The sequence below is a fragment of the Arachis ipaensis genome, chromosome B10, assembly GCF_000816755.2.
Source record: "Arachis ipaensis cultivar K30076 chromosome B10, Araip1.1, whole genome shotgun sequence".
Classification (NCBI taxonomy): domain Eukaryota; kingdom Viridiplantae; phylum Streptophyta; class Magnoliopsida; order Fabales; family Fabaceae; genus Arachis; species Arachis ipaensis.
This window is the reverse complement of record NC_029794.2, coordinates 18,642,301-18,659,275: the sequence shown is the minus strand read 5'-3', so window position 1 is coordinate 18,659,275 and position 16,975 is coordinate 18,642,301. Positions and strand designations below refer to the sequence as shown.

The window sequence follows — 16,975 nt, the reverse complement described above, 5'->3', positions numbered from 1 at the left end:
CTTAATATCTATAAATCACACACACACACACACAGATATATATATATATATATCAATTTATGAAAATTATTATTTTTAGAAAACAGATGAAATTTTCTTGATAGAAAAATCGGGTTCTTACAAGACGCATTCCACCATTTTGACCAACCTGTTTGGATCCTATGATTTACATCCTGCTCAATTTCTCCATTATCCTGTATAATGCACTCAAGATACTTAAAACTTTTAACTTTTTATAGGATATTTTCTCCAATCTTCACCTCTATATTAGGGTTTTTCCTTCATCGGCCAAACATACATTCCATATATATTCCATCTTGCTATGGCTTATGCACAGACAATACACTTCTAGAGCTTCTCTCCGTAAACCCAACTTCTTATTTAGGTCTTCTCTTGACTCTCCCATAAGGATGATATCATTGACATAAAATATGCACCATGGCACAGGCTCTTAGATATGCTCTATGAGAACTTCCATGACCAATGTGAAAAGGTATGGACCTAAGGGTGATTCCTGGTGTAATCCTATACTAATAGAAAACTCCTCTGCCATACCACCTCAAGTCTTCACACTAGTTGTAGCCTATCATACATGTCTTTAATTACACGAATATATGCGATTCTTACTCTCTTCCTTTTCAAAACCTTCCATAGGACCTCCCTTGGCACCTTATCGTACACTTTTTCCAAATCAATAAACACCATATGTAGATCTTTTTTATTACTATGATACCTCTCCATCATCCTTCTTAACAAGTATGTAGTTTCAGTGGTGGATCTGTCTGGTATAAAACTAAATTGGTTCTCTGTTACTTGTATCTTTTGTCTCAGCCTCCATTCTATCACCCTTTCCAATAACTTCATGGTATGGCTCATGAGCTTGATCCCTCTATAGTTTTTGCAACTTTGTATATCCCCCTTATTCTTGTAGATAGGTACCAAGGTGCTCTTTCTCCACTCATCTGGCATCTTCTTTGACCTTAAAAACTCATTAAAAAGTTTGATTAACTAACTGATGCCTTTCTCTCCAAAGCCCTTCTAAACTTCTATCGGAATATTATTGGGTCCTACTGTCTTGTCATTTTTCACCCGCTCTAGAGCCTCTTTTACCTCGAAGTCTCAAATCCTTCGATAGTAGTCGAAGTTTTTATCTTCTTCCCTCATGCATAACCAACAAAGGCTCGGAAGAGTCTTCTGTCCTTCATCAAATAACTCATAGAAGTAGCTCTTCCACTTTTCATTGATCTTCTCATCTTGAGCCAAAACCTCTCCATCTTTATCCTTTATGCACTTAATCTGATCTAAGTCTCACGTTCTTCTTTCACGGCTATTTGCGATTCTATATATACCTTTTTCTCCTTCCTTCATGCCTAAAAATTGGTAGAAACCCTCATATACTCTTGTTCTTGCTTCACTTACAACCACTTTTGTCTCTTTCTTAGTCGACTTATATTTTTCCCAATTATCTGCATTGCGGCACAAGGACCACTCTTTAAAGCACTCCCTTTTTGCCTTTATCTTTTCTTGTACACTCACATTCCACTACCATGACTCCTTGTCTCTTGGTCCTATCCCTCTAGATTCACCAAACTTTCTTTTGTTCTTATAATAACTTCTGCCATCTCCCTCCATATCTCTTCCGTGCTTCCGTTCCTTCCCAATTTGCCTCTTCTCTTACCTGTCTTAGGAAGCTTCTTTGTTTCTCACATTTCATCCGCCACCACCTCGTCCTTGGATTCTTCGAATGATGTCTTTTTCTCAACTTTTACTCAATGTGAAAATCCATGACAAGCATCCTACGTTGTGTTGTTAAACTCTCTTCCGGAATAATTTTTCAATTAAAGCAAAATTTTCAGTCGATTCTCCTCAACAAGAAGAAGTCGATTTGAGAGCTTATCATGCCGTTCCTATAGGTTATAAGATGTTCGACTCTCTTTTTAAAACATGTGTTTGCGATGAGAAGGTCAAAGGTTGAGAAAAAGTCCAAAATAGTTTTACCTTCGATATTGACCACCCCAAAACTATGGCCTCCATGAATACTTCCATACCCAGTCACTTCTCTTCCAACATGGCCATTTAAATTTCCTCCTAATAAAATCTTATCTTTCGAAGGTATGTCTTGGACCAAACACTCTAAATCCTTCCAAAACCTTGTCTTGTGTTGCTCGTCCAAACCCACTTGCGGTGCATAGGCGCTAATCACATAAAAAGTACCTCCTTCCACCACAAGTTTGATAGAGATGATCCGATCACCCATCCTCTTGACATCCACTACGTCCTTCTTCCATTGCTTATCCACGAAAATACATACTTCATTCCTATTCTTCACCTTTCCTGTATACAAAAATTTGAATCCGAAGGTATCTACTCCCTAGCCTTTGCGCCAATCCATTTTGTTTCTTGTAGGCACATGATGTTAATCTTCCTCCTTGTCATGGTATCCACCACCTCCATAGATTAATTTGTTAGAGTGCCTATGTTCCATGTCCCAAATCTCAACCTTTTGTCGTTCCAACCTTTGCTTTTACCTTTTTATTTGTTAACTAGCTTATTTACTCTCATCTATTTACTAAAACGTGGGAACTCTTTCTCATTTAACACTACACCCGGGCACCGATGCAGCAACTCTTGCTCATTTGATACTGTACACGAGCTATACAGCGTGTTGCTTTCGGGCAACGACCTAACTTTAGCGCAATAACGTATTTGGTCCATGTCATGAAGATTCCACTAAATTTTTATGTTGGCTGTCGAAGGCCTAACACAACCCTCCTCCTTTATCCAAATTTGGAACCAGCTATGTACCGCAAGTGTAGCATAAGCGGAGTTATTTAAAAAATATTACTAACATTAAATTAATATTTTTTAATTTAAAAATAAAATATATATTACTAATATATAAAAAATATTATTTTAATTTTAACAGTATTTTAAGTGTTACTAAAGTTATTTACCTACCGTAACAATAGGCTCATAGATAGCAACTTTTTTCACTTCGATGTCACTCTTTCACTTTTTATTTCTTCCATATATTTTCAAGAAGGGATGAACATGAATTATATCGAATCGGATCGGATATGACTAAAATTTCGATCTGATCCATATTAAAATCAAAAGATCAGATCGGATCTAATATCCGCAGTTTTAAAGTTTGGATCTGATCCGATCTAATCCGCACATTTGTGAATCAGATCTGCACATTTGCGGATCGGATCAGATATATTTGCAAAACACAAAAATGTAAAAGCTTATTTTTATTTAAAAAATATCAATAAAATTCTTTTTTTTTCACTTTTTTAAACATGTTTACTCTTAAAATATTATTAAACATACTTTTTTAAAATAATAAAAACAAAATAATACAACATATATGATCATTATTAGTTAAAATAAAATATAAAAGAATATTTTTACTTATTTATTTATTTTTACAGATCCACGTATATGCGGATACCTACCTAAAATCCACAATATGATTCTATTAGTGTGTGGATAAGATCTGATTTGATAGCCTTTCTGACCAGATTTGGATAAACATTGTAGATATGCAGATTGGATCCGATCTATGAATACTCCTACATTCTTGTCCATCTAAACACTCGTTCACTGTCTTTCTCCTTTTTTTCTCTATCTCACCTATAAGTTGTCTACTCGAAAATCCTCTAAAATAATTTATATTGGAGAAAGATATACATCATATCATGGTGACTACAGTAAAAGGTTGCAGAGGCTGCAACAGTGAAAGTAGCAATGATATCACATTAAAGAGTGAAAGTATGAAATCCACAATATGTGCAGGTTGTGGCAACTATCACCATAACTTTGGAAGATTTTATGGTAAGAGTAGTTGTAGGAAAATAGTGAAGGTGGAAAGGACTCAGTATGAGAAGGGGGATTCTGCAAGTTTAATTTTTTTCTAGAGTAAGAAAACTTTATATATTTATCAAGTCTTTAGACTTGTATGCAATAGATAATATCATCATTAAATTCAGGATATCCTTTAACATGTTGATTTAAAACAAATTTCGAGATTAAACATATCAACATAGTTATTTTAGCATCAGTTGTTTCAGATAATATGTTAGTATACAACTAAAAGATTTATCTAAGATACATTAGATTGTAGAAAAGTGTTTAAAAATAGAAGACAAACTTAAAAGAAGATGATTATTGAAAATGTACACAAACATAGGAAAGTAATTGAAAAAACATGAAGATCAAGATCAAAAAGCGACAAATGCTTTTAGGTCTAGTTTCTTTATGTAAGAACCAAACTCGTATATATATCTCTCTGTCACACACTTGAAAATGATTTCAAAGAGTTTGTTTTATGAAAATCATAATAGAAATGGATTAAGATAAAAAGATTTTGTTAAACGTTAGCCAAAACATTTTAAAAACATTATTTATGCCAAATACAGAGGATAGAATTGATTCTTTAACCCTAGAATCGATTTTTTGACTGCTTTATTGATTTAAACAACTCCCAGGAAAAAGAATCGATTCTTTTGAGCACAAAATCATTTTCTTCAGCAAAGACTTGATTCTCTAGTATTATAGAATTGAAGTTTGATTATGTAAAGTCTTGAAATTGATTCTATGGTCCAAAGAATCGATTCTCTATCACATAGAATCGATTCTCCTTGTGAAAGAATCTATTCTGTCATTTAAAATTTTGAATTTTCTCATACAATGGCTAGTAAAATCAATTTTCTTGTAAATAAATTGATTCTTTCATTGATAGAAAGTTTGTGACGACTAGTTTTGACAAGATGACTCCATTTTACCTAACTTGCAATATTTCAATATTTTGGAAATGCTATTATAAATAGGTGTGTTAAAGCCTCATTTGAGAGATATACAAATTCGTGTTCATTAAAACTTGATTTGTATTCATTCACTCTTCTTCAGAGTATTCAATTTCTGTTTTCTTAAGTTGTGAAAGAAAAAATTTGTAGCTCTTCTTGTTGAGTAATTTGGAGTGTGATTCTCCTAGTTGTGAGGCTTGTTTATATGTATACACTATATTCGGTGAGGATACCAAAAATGTATATTAAGAACTCAAGAGAATTCTTAGAGGTGGTATCTCTAAGTGGAGTGGCCAAATATACGAGTGGTGATCATATACCATGAGATGTACATCAAGTACTCATTGTAGCGGTTTGTCAAGCACCTTAGAAGCTGGGTGATATAGTAAAAATCTCTGACACCATAGTGGGGAGGACTGGACGTGGGCAAAGAGGTTACATCGAACTAGAATATATTGTCATTTGCAATCTCTTTAAACTCAATCTTTTATTGTCATAGTTATTTATATTTTGATAAGTGGTGTAGAAAGTAGAAGCTCCTTGTAAGTACTTAAGAAGTGACTTAAGTCGTTGAAAAATACTAGTACAAATTTATTTGTGGATTTTACTTCAAGTTCATTTAAGTTTCACAAAAATTTATCAATGTTTTTTGATACTCAATTCACCCTCCTTTTTGAGTTTGTGTGCTTAGTGACCAATACAGACCCAATTAGATAGGAATATGAGATATCAATAGATTGTGATATCAACAAATGAGATATCAACAGATTGTGTGCTTAGTGACCAATACAGACCCGATTAGATAGGTCCCTGACCTTGTGCTCCGCAGACATTTTCGTCCCTGAGCATTTGAAAATACTTTTAAATCATCGACCTTCACAAATCTTGGACGGATGAGTCCCTCCGTCCAATTGCCTCCGTCAGACCCAACAGAAAAGTCTGACGTGGCTCTGTTCTGATGATGTGGCATGACGGATTAACATGTGGACTGCTGACTGGAAGAGTACTTTCAAAAATTGGACAAATAAGTCACTGTACCTAAAAAAAACTCAAAGACTGGAAACGAAGTGTTTAGATTTAGAACATTGAAGAACACAGTGTGCAGGTTCGTCGATCTTCCTTCGTCTATACTTCTCAACCATGAAACATATTAATCATCAAAGCCTGACATCACTCGTAAGTCATAATGAAAATATTAGGGACGAAAGTAAACAAGCAACCTGGCTGTTGAGTTGTGGTTGCATTTGAAAGAGATGAGGAAACAACAGGATCCCCATTTCGGATTGAAACAACATTCTCTGGGTTAAGGTTAGTATCCAGAATAACCGAGATTTGTGCTTCTGCCTGCATTTTTTTCACCCTAGTATATGCTCATTCTATGGTATTCAAATGCACTAAAGATACAAGATTTAGTTCCCTATGATCAACAACAAAAATCAATTTTTTTCCCTGAGAATAAAAAATATGCCTCAGCTGCAACTCACTCAAATAACTTGTGGATCATAATTTTTTTTTAATTCAGGTACACAGCCAAAATTCACAATGTAGCTTACAGGCACAGAAAAAAACCACTAGCATCAGTCTTATTCCCAGTAGCCCACTTCACCTTCTTGTAACCTAATTTCCCAATCAATGGCGCATACAGCTTTTCAAGGTCCACCCCTTTGCTGAAGAATCTGTCAATTCACAAGTACCATCCACCTCTCATAGTCGTCGTCACAACTGTCACGTTGCGGAGCTTCATCGTGGCGGCGAATGACCCGGTGCCGCCACCGACGTCGAGGCCCAGCCGGATGACTGACTTTGCGGACTTGGCGATCTAGAAGAGCTGCGAGATCGGGAGATCGAGGTCGGTCTTGTAGGTTGTGAAGTTAGACGAATCGGAGGAAGGGTTGAAGCCTAGGTTAGGGTTTTGGCGGTGGAAGCAATCGAAGGATTTGCAAGGATAATGGTCCCAAATATAGAGAAATCGAAGATTGAAGAAGGGAAATGGCTTGAGGGAGAGGGGAGGAGGGTTTGTGCGGCGCGGTTCGGGAGAAGCAGCGGCGGCGGGAGAGGGGTGATTTTGGCGATTGGAGATTTGAAGAGAGGTGATAGAATGAGAGGATGTTGGTGGCCACCATTGCCATCAGAAGAACAAGGTTCAGTGTCAATGAAGAAGGTCTCAAATGAAGTTGAGGATTAGAGTTGCACACAAAACGTCGTCGTTTTGAGCGACAGGAACTTATGTGTCCATTTTTCAAAAGTTCCATCCCACTAATGTGCCACGTGGGAAGCTGTGCCAGGTAAGCAGAGGAGGGAGCCACATCAGCCTTTTCCGTTGGGTCTGACGGTGGCTTATGGACGGAGAGACTGATCCGTCCAACTTTTAAGGATGTCAGGGACTTAAAAGTATTTTTCAATGGTCGGGGACTAAAAAGTCCGCGGGATAAAAAGTCAGGGACTAATTTGTCCTTTTCTCAAATATTTATCAATTTGCAAGAGTTCCAAAGTTCTATTTATATACTCTTGGGGTAAAAAATAGTAATTGAAAATACTTTCTAATCATTGTCCTTGCATACTCATTAAGATGAGTGAAGGTTGAATTTCTTTTTGTTCGTGTTAGTGCCTTCTTGTGTATTTTTAAAAGTGTTTTTTGTGTACTTTGTAGCAAATGAAACATGAAACTTCTTTGAAAGTGTTTGACTTGTTCGGCATATTCTAATTTAAATTGTTGGAGTCAAAATAATTAGTTCCATGAATCACTTTCTTAGATGATTAGTTTTGTGCCTTCTATTGGAGATAAATGTGTATGTTCAACAAAATATTATTATAAATTATTATTATTATTTTTTTTTTATAAAAATAAACTTTTATAATTTATGATAGTGTCCTTAATTAAAATTAGAAACAAATAATTACAATAGGTCATTGAATGAAGATTAATAGATCTTATTTATTAAATTATATATATAAATGCTATATATAGAGATATGACCATCGAACTTATTCATTTTGAGAATTTCTAATAGTTATAGTTATCGTATATTTGTTACTAGGATATTCTTATAATGAACATAATATTAGAATTCTTCTTTGATCTGCGACTATCATAATAATTGATAATGTATTCATTGTACTTGGATTTTGGACACCTAATACCCTACGATGCTAGTTGAATTGATATTGGGTATGATTTAAATACTTGTAGAATTAATAATTAGTTAATATGGAATCTATCAACTATGGTAATTAGTTTGAGCTCTACGATTATAATGAATGAAATAAACAATGCCTTGGCTAAAGAGTTTGAATGAATTAAGAAATGAGTTTCTTAGGTCATTAATAATTCATTATAATAATGGTAACAAGTTAGAGTTTGACAATCAAACCATACTCTAAAAGTTAGCTAAGAACTGAAAAGATGGAAGGAGTTATATTTTTTGTTCATCTTGAATTCTTAGTAAAAATATTATTACTTCATACTATCGGGTTGTCAAAGAGTATTGCTAGATACCAACCTTAATTAATAAATTTAGTATGACTAATTTACTACCTACTTAGTATTGAACATATGAGGTCACACACTAACGAGTGTTCTAATCCTTGGTAAATAATTATTTAATTATTATTTTAATTTGATTAAATAAATAATTATATTAATTCAAATAGAATATTGTTATATTCTTTGCTAGCACCATGAATATAATAATATGATAGTTGAGAATATTAAATAATTAATTATTTATTCTATGATGAATTTTAAATATGGATAAAATCCTAACTGATTCTATTTCAAATTATGTTGTAATTTGATTCATAAGATTTGATCCTAAAATCAGTCACCAAAATTATGGTAAAAGAAAACTGTACAACTTTTTCTTCTACCTCTACATACATAAAAATATTTCAATTCTTAGTGAAGAATTACTAGTGCAAAGAATTGCAAAAAGCTTTCTCAGTTAAATCCATTGGTCAAGGAATTGACAATAAAGATCAGTCTCGGTGTATATACACATAGTACCTTCATGCTATCGAAAGAGAAAGTTTTATTCACTAGGTATTGGTATCTAATTCTCTTATTTCAATAAAATTTTAAGTACAAAATAAATTAATAGGATTACTTTATTATTTCATTGCGTATTATGAACATATGTAATTCTACAATGGTATCAGAGCCCGTTCTTTTTGTGTTTAAAATTTTATTGCCAAAATTTATAGAATTAATAGGATTAATTTAAGTTTTATTATTGTAGTGAATGTGATTCGTAATCCATGGCATGAGATGCTATTGTCAAAATTATAAATTTAGGGCAAAATACTAAATTGGTCCCCTATATGTTGGGCATAATCCTGTTTTGGTTCTTAAGGTTTAAAGTATCCTATTTGAATTTAAAAAAGTTTCATTTAGCTTCAATGTAGTCCTACCGTGAGGTCAAATTTAAATAATTAACGGAATGTCCTACGTGACAGTACAAGAATAAGATCGATAATTTGGAGGACAAGTACAAGCTCCAGAAGCACAAAATCAACTGTGGATGTATCAATACATTTATTTATCATTCTCTTTAGTTCTATAGAAAATATTTCATTTAAATTATAAGAAAAATAATAAATAAATATATTGATGCATCCACAGTTGATAATTTGATATTGTGCCTCTGGAGCTTGTACTTGTTCTCTAGATTATCGACCTTGTTCTTATACTGCTATCATGTAGGACATTCCGTTAATTATTTAACTTTGACCTCACGGTGGGACTACATTAAAGCTAAATGAAACTTTTTTGGATTCAAATAAGATACTTTAAACCTTAAGAACCAAAACATGATTACGCCCAAACATAGGGACCAATTTAATACTTTACCCATTTATATGGCATAAAACTATATGTATGATAAGGAACATAATATTATTATTATTTATGAAATAAAACTAAAAGAAAAAAAGGATAAATAAATTTTATATTTTGTTTACGAGGAGCGACCTGACAACCAGAAAACTCGTACTCAAGGATAAAATTTATATATGTATTTGATACATTGAATGAATTAATTTTTACTTGAACCAAGACAACCTAAGATTATAAAATATAATTTAATTGAATAATGACTTTTCGAATTTTTTTATTTAAATAAATATATAAAAATTATTAATTTTTAAAATACGCATAGATAAAATTGTTGATGAAAATGTGCACAGCCGATTCACGGGAGTCGCCCGCAAACTGGAATTCGTCTTCAACTCAGCCCAGACGCTCACAAAATGGAACTAATGCAAGTCAGAACCAAATAAAAAACGTAAGACGCAAAGCGGGTGTGGATACCCTGCGTCGCCTGCGGATTGGAGGAGTTGCAGGTTGAGGATCCATGCGGCTTCTGGCATATGCGAAATGGCCACATTAGCTACGTCACCCACGACATGAAATCTTTAACTCTGATGTAATACATACGAAATGGACAAAAATATATACTTTCCACTCACTTGTCTTCCACTCGTAACCTTCTTTTTCATGTCTCCCACTCCCACTACTGCTCATTTTAATCAAAAAAAATTTTAACCACAATGTTACACTTTTTTTTTTCGTCTTTCTCTCCTACCTCATCAGTATCAATTTTGTACAAGAGATGAGAAATTGATCCCAAAATCCTTTTATATGTTTCAATGTCCAATTTGCGGGTGGCACCAATGAGATACCCCATTTCGTGGCCGTCATTGGGTTGGGCTAATTCGCAGTTGCTCCCACAGATGCTCCATTTCGCTAGCGCTGCAGGTGAGTTGCTCTAATTCGCGTGGGTCAGCAGATCGATTAAAATACGCAAATTATATAACACTTAATTATTTTATTTTTTTTACGAGAAAATAAGAATATTAAAAAACTCCATTTATGAGTAAAAGTAGAACTGTTATTAACCAAGAAAAATAATTTATCTCCAACTCGCAGACGCCAACTCGAACTCCGCCATGTAGGCCTCTATTTCGTGGTGGCCTCTATTTGGTGGACGCCTGGTTTAATATTTGAAAAATTGTATTACTACTTCGTTTACGAGTATTTTGTATAAAATAAATGTAAAACAATTCAAACAAAAATTAAGAGAAATATAAAAAATATATTGTTAACCCACTATCCACAAGAAGAGGTAGAGCTGAATTGCTATTATAAAGTGATTAACAACGTCTAACAATAACCGAAGCAAAATGGAGAACGGATCACGTTTTTGTTTGGATTAGTTATTTTGGGTCGTGGGAGAATGGACAATTTACATAAATAAAATAAATGAGAGAAAGTGTTATGCAAATAGCCAAATACAATATTCTGAAAAAGCAAACGTAAATGCAACAAACTCAATTATACGTAATCCGCGACATCCTAACGCGGAACCTGAATAATCCGCTACACCCTATCGCGGATTACGTTGAGAAACTGAAACACATAAACCGTTACACCCTGTTGCGGTTTATGAACAGATGAGCCCAAAGTGTATTGTGCGAGACCTGCAGTGGATTATGAAGGAGTTGGCTTACTATATAAACTGCGATACTCTACAACAGTTTCTTCGCAATGTGGCTGCTTAAAAAATGCCTATGTGTGTGTTTGGCAAACGTGTTGGAGAAAGAGAAGTGATTCTACCTCTGAACGCACATTCACATTCACGTGAAGCTAAAATTTGTCGCTTCTGCGTTCATGTTCATTCCAATGTTTTTTTTCGTTAAAATCTTTTAAATTTGTTTCAATCACTGAAAAGGTGAATATTTTAATTTTCTTTATTATTTTTAATACTCTCTTTCATATTTTAATTTTTATATTTTTTTGTTTATATGGTATTTGTGGGTTGTTTTATGACATTTTTATTCTTTTTTATAAGGAGATCGCCTTTTTTTGTGGATGGGGGACGATCCGGGAAGGCTTTATCGTTTGGATGGAGTTGCGCATATCGCCGGTGTCATCAACGATGAGGTTAGTGGTTTATGAAAGCGTTTTATGATAATGGTATTTGTTAATGGTTTTTGATGATGGTTTATGTTACTGTTAGTGGTTTAGGATAGTGGTTTAGGAGAGTGGTGCATGCTAGTGGTTTATTGTTAATGGTTTTTTAAAGCGGTTTATATTAGTGTTAGCGGTTTAAGCAAGCGGTTTAGGCCATTGGTTTTTGTTAGTGGTATTTGAAATTGGTTTTTTTAAGCGGTTTGTGCTAATTGTTTTGGATAGTGGTTTTAGTGATGGTTAGCGGTTTAGGGGGTGGTTTGAGTTGGTGGTGTATGGTAGTGGGTTTTTTTAATGGTTTTTTATAGCGGTTTATTTTACTGTTAGCAGTTTAGGCAAGCGGTTTAGGCCAGTGGTTTTTGTTAGTGGTATTTGAAATTGGTTTTTTTAAGCGGTTTGTGCTAATTGTTTTGGATAGTGGTTTTTGTGATGGTTAGCGGTTTAGGGGGTGGTCTGAGTTGGTGGTGTATGGTAGAGGGTTTTCTTAATGATTTTTATTACTACGATGTATTCCACTTTTCTGTTATGGTATATAGTTTCATGTTATGTTATTCATTATGATTCATCCCTCGCGGTAATGTTGTTTGTTTTAGAAACTAATTTCAATCACTTAAAACATAGTCAGCAGAAAAATTTGGTCCGAATAAAAAGTTTCATTACTAATAGGAAACAACTTAGTACAAAGGAGCACAATGGTTGCTAACTTACATAGAAGACAAGTGCTAATACATTAAGAAATCTCCTATTGATTTCCAGCAGGTCCGCTGGGGCCTGCGCCTTGTGGACAACTACGCCTGGTGTGACCTGGCTGCCTGCAGAGGCCACATCTCTTTGGCCGGTTCGGATCTGCTTCATCCATGTTGGTGCGGATTCTTGTGGATCTAGGACGACCCTCCCGCGCACGCCTCATATTCGGATCCGGTATAACGGTTGGCTTCACAGCATATATATATAGCCCTGGTTCGTGCTATATATATATAATTCGAAACAAGTTGTTTCGATTCATCACAACCTAACCTAGTAATTCGAACTAACTAAACTCGAATTCTTAAGTTATAATTCGAAACAAGTTGTTTCGAATTATGTTGAAACACAAAATAACCTAGTAATTCGAATTAATAAGATTCGAATTCTATTTATATATATCGAAACAAGTTGTTTCGAATTACCTATATATTCTTACATTCATAGTAATTCGAATCATATTGATTCGAATTACTTTAAGTCATTGCATGTACACAATTCGAATTAAATCAATTCGAATTACTTGATATCATAATTCGATTCGAATTACATAATAATTGGTCCTGGTGGATACAGGTGAAGTTTTTTGATTTGGCGGATTTAATACAGGTGAAGTTTTTTGATTTGGCGGATTTAGGTAATTTCAAATGCTCCTTGGTTTATTTGGGTTTTTTGCCCATAAATTTTTATATACAAAACAAAAATAGAATATATTAAAAAATAACAAAAAAAACTCAGAAAAACTAAAAATTTCATAAAACTAACCACATATAAACTAAATTTCATAAAACTAAATTTCTCGATGAACGCAGAAGTGGGTCTCTTTGCGGGTCTATTTTTAAAACTCTAAAAGGAAAACCAAAAAAGACCAACAAGAACTTAAGAACATAATAAAATTTCGGACTAAATTGGTTGGGGTGTGCCAGGCCCAGGCAATAGTGTAAGACCTAGGCGACACGCAATGAGCCTAGTAGCAAGCTACTGTAGAAGCCCATTCCCCTCAAAAAATAAATTTAATATCGTGTGGGCCAATGGCCCACATATCAGATATTAAACTGATAAGAACAGATACTACACTTGATCTTAGCCAAAAGGCCGAGAAAGGTATGAGTTCTTTAGCATAAAAACGTTCCTTTTATATTAAAGAGTCTTCAGCGTTGTGTCTTGTTTTCCACGATGTGGTACTTTTTAACAATACCAGTAATCGAACCTTGTTCAGATATTATAGATAAATGAATGAATACAAGAGAATAAATGCAGAACGTTTTGAGTAGTTGAGATTGGAATCTATGATGGTACAAGCAATCATACATATCCGAAACAGCTTCCATAAAACTTGCTCTGCAGTTCGGACTCTTGAGCATGATAACAAGGTTCTAAGTAATAAAAGGGCTCCATAGCAATTTTAATTAAGTTCTTAAATACATGCCTCGTCAAAAAAAGAAAATAGAAAATAAACAAGTTTACAATTTTGTTCCTATATGTAGAGGCACCTAAACATGTCAACCCAGAAAAAGATTTATCTGCTGAAATCTTTTACTACATGTCTAATTACCTATGTTATAGCATTTATTATTAACATTAATGCATGTTTCTTATCATCAGAACATGCAATGAATATTCTCTCTTTTTACCCTGATCTATTTCTTGATCCTCTAAACAAGATAGCGTGTGTAAATTATAAAATGTAGCGTTGAACTATAAAAAATTATCCAAATAAATTTGGTTGCATGTGTACTTTTGAATAGTTATGCATTATTGGAATTTTTCACTTTTGGAAGGGGAAAACCCAATCCAGAAAAATTAGCAATAGTTGGAATATCCTGTTTAAATTGGTGCTATGAGTTTTAACTTTTAAGGAATTGGAAGCTTTACTGAAGTAGTAATTTCCTTTTCCTTTTGGTCTGAAATAGTTTCAATAATCTTGTTCATTTTATATATAATATCAAGGATAAATCACTTTTTTTAATTGTTTGGCATCCAATATTATATTATTCAATTATCCTGTTTTGACTTTTGTTTCAAAATTATTTTTATAGAAAATTTAAATTAAACCAATTTAGTAAAAAAATAACATTTCAATGTAATTCGATTTATGTTAAGCCGACTTACTAGGGTGTTGTGCTTTATATAAATCAATTCAAGCTAAACTGATGTACAAAGTATAATATTTCTATCATATAATCATATCTTCTCTTTACTTAAGTAATTTTAATAATTTTCATTATATATGCCATATTTTTTTTCAAAGTCCTTATAGATGGATGTTATAACTTATATAATCATATTAGGAAAATAAATTCAGACGATAATTGCTGACATAAAAAAATGAAAGAGATCATTTAAAAAAGAACTTTAATAATATTATATTAAACATATTTTATAATTTTCTTAAAAATAAGTGACTCTTTGATATTTTATATTTATTAAAATTAAAAATTTAGTTAACATGTAGTTCGACCGGATTTTCGGTCCAGTTGATTTCTAAAACCGTCTTATAAAAAACCAACAAAAAATTAGTTAAACCGGTAGTTAACAGGCAAACCGGACGAACTGGTCGGATTTATTTAAGCTCCAGTTTTTTAACTTGTCCTAAAACGCGTCGTTTTGAGTCCGGAACCTAACCCACCCACTAACCTAACCTAACCCAACGAAGCCACTCACTCAACTCTCACTCTCTGCACAACTCTCACTCGTTATGCCTCTGTCGTCCACCATTCGCCGCCTTCTCCGCCGTTTGCCTACTTCTCCTTCCTTTATTTTGGTTCACGCCTTCAACTATGGATTTCTGACTCTTTAACTCTTTGCTTTTCTTTGCTTCATGTCTCCATCTTTGCACTGCAGATTGCGTCTCTGCTCTGCTTCGTGCCCTCATTCTCCACCATTGTTGGGTACCTGCATCGGCGTCTCTAGCTCCTGATTCGAGCTTCTAATTAGTAGCAGTAGCTAGCAAGTTTACAGCTCTCCCGATCTGAAATCTAGCGTTATCACGGCGGCTAGATCTGAGATCTACCTCTCCTTCCCGTTCACCCGCTACTCCGTCGATCTGTCTGCCAGGTACTGGTTTTTGCTCTTCTACTTGTTTACTTTGTTTTTTGAATGCAGAGTTCAATTTTTAAATTCTTGCTGTTTTCAGTATGAGAAATCTTGTTTGTCTTGCTATTGTGGAAATTGGAATCCCTAGGACTTGAAGCTGAGCTAACATGAGTTTTTGTGAAATCTTGATCTGGAAGAAGCGTTAGAAGTATGTGTTTTCTGTAATTTCAGAGCAATTCTCGTTGTATCTGAGTGTTTGTGGTGGTTCTTAAAGTCTGTAGTGTTGAATCTTGGGTTTGCTTACTTTTGGAGGAAATGTTAGATCCCAAGGGTATCCCCACGTTGAGCTACGTAAGCTTGGAAAGAAGAAGAACATTTTTTTCTGCATTATATGTCTTAAGACTTGTTTCATTGATGATATTCTATACCAACATTTGAGAGGCAATTTGCATACGCTGAGACTGTCTACTGCTAAGATCACTCTTCTGAAACCAAATTTCTGACCTTTTAATTAAACCGGTTCAACCCCAATTAAACCATTGAACCAGTTATTTGACCGATTCAATGACCGGTTCGGTTCTTGTAACCTTACTTAGAGTATAAATTGGACCCCAGTTCTTAAGATGATTGCTTTTATTGAACAACTTGAGAAGTTGGGATGCACATTAGGCAAAGAACTTTCACAAGATTTGATCTTGCAATCTCTTCCAGAAATTTTTTCACAATTCATTGTTAGCTTTAATATGATTAAAGTAAGTCGTGATCTTCATGAAATGTTCAACATGCTAATTGATTATGAGAATCAAATTTCATCTGAGAAAAAGAAAAGAGTTGCTATGGTAGTTAGCAGCTCTTCTAAGAAGAAAGGAAAGCAAAAAGCAAAAACAAATGGAAAGAATAATTCTAAAAGAGAACCCATGGCATTTAAGGGTGGTGTGACCAAATCCAAGGGCAAGCAAGAAAATGCTGAAAAAAAATGATGCTGAATGCTTTTATTGTAAAGGCAAAGGTCATTGAAAAAGAAACTGCAAGGAGTACCTTGCTTCTTTAAAAACCAAGGAGGAAGGTGAAACATGTTTGAAAATTATTTTCGTGATTTCTTTAGCTACTATTAATTCTTCTATATGTAATATCGGAAGTGCTCATAATATTTGTAATTTGTTACAGGGACTACGAGTAATTAGATGACTGAAGAGGGGAAAAACTTACATTTAAGTCAGAAACAGAGCAAATATTGTTGTTGTAGCTATATGATCTATTTCTTTAGCAATGCATACGAGTAAGACATTAGTATTAGAGAATTGTCATTAGTATTATGTTAGATAAATGTGGTTTTTATTTTAATATTAAAAATGACATTTGTTCTACTTATTATGGTGATGATTTTATACGTAAATGGCTATCTCTAAGATGACATTTATAT

General features: G+C 33.9%; 1 long non-coding RNA gene across 1 annotated transcript in view; it reads right to left on the bottom strand.

The window, feature by feature from the left end:
- The window catches only part of LOC110267640, an 8,348-nt gene extending 1,586 nt beyond the window's left edge, over positions 1–6,762 (bottom strand). Inside the window, exons 1-3 of the long non-coding RNA XR_002355478.1 lie at positions 6,378–6,762; positions 1,014–1,019; positions 628–630 (exon numbers count right to left, since the gene is read on the bottom strand). This is a non-coding gene — a long non-coding RNA (uncharacterized LOC110267640). The remainder of the gene's footprint in view (positions 1–627; positions 631–1,013; positions 1,020–6,377) is intronic.